Genomic DNA, 781 nt, shown 5'->3' with positions numbered 1-781 from the left:
CATTTATGATATCCATAAGAGCATATTAATCATTGCTATATTCCTGAATATTAACGAGGAATAAGTTGTGTGATTAATTCCTGTAACATATAATGAAGAATTCATGTAAAATAATTCAGGAAACTAATTTACTACTGCATACAATAGCGTTATTACAAAACTAAAACAAAATAAACTAAAATAAATGGATCAATTAGTATCATCAACGGATGGATACTGCAACTTAATTACTTTCGTATAAATCATGGACCACAAAATGTCCAAATACATGAATCAATTGCATATAGTAACAATTACAAGAATAGTATAATTAACATTCAGAATTTGCTGCAATTAAATTTCAGTAAATCTAAATAAGAGATAAAATCTGTAGAACATCGATTTTACTCAAAAGCAAATCCTACGTAAGATATGGATAATCACTAAGTACTTTGTCATTATCTTTTAATTTCTCATAATTTTTTTCTCATTCAATATCATAAAATTACTCATTATACCTCCCAAGAATAAGTTTTTACAAAAAATAATTATTGATGGATTTATTGCATCTCTTATGGTACCGGCACGGTGTAGATTTTGACATCTTAATTATGATTAGTATTTGTATTATGTTTTTACGGCAGCTTTGCAATAATTAATGATTCTTTTTCTGTTTCGTAAATACTGTAAAAAATACTGTAATTTGGACAGAGCCTTACTCATGATTTATTTGAATTGTTATATAGTAAGGTCATGTTTACTAATGAGAATTAGCAAGGATATCCGACATTATCGGGGTTTG

Source organism: Sesamum indicum, unplaced genomic scaffold, assembly GCF_000512975.1.
Source record: "Sesamum indicum cultivar Zhongzhi No. 13 unplaced genomic scaffold, S_indicum_v1.0 scaffold00463, whole genome shotgun sequence".
NCBI lineage: Eukaryota > Viridiplantae > Streptophyta > Magnoliopsida > Lamiales > Pedaliaceae > Sesamum > Sesamum indicum.
Note: the sequence above shows the minus strand (reverse complement) of the source record.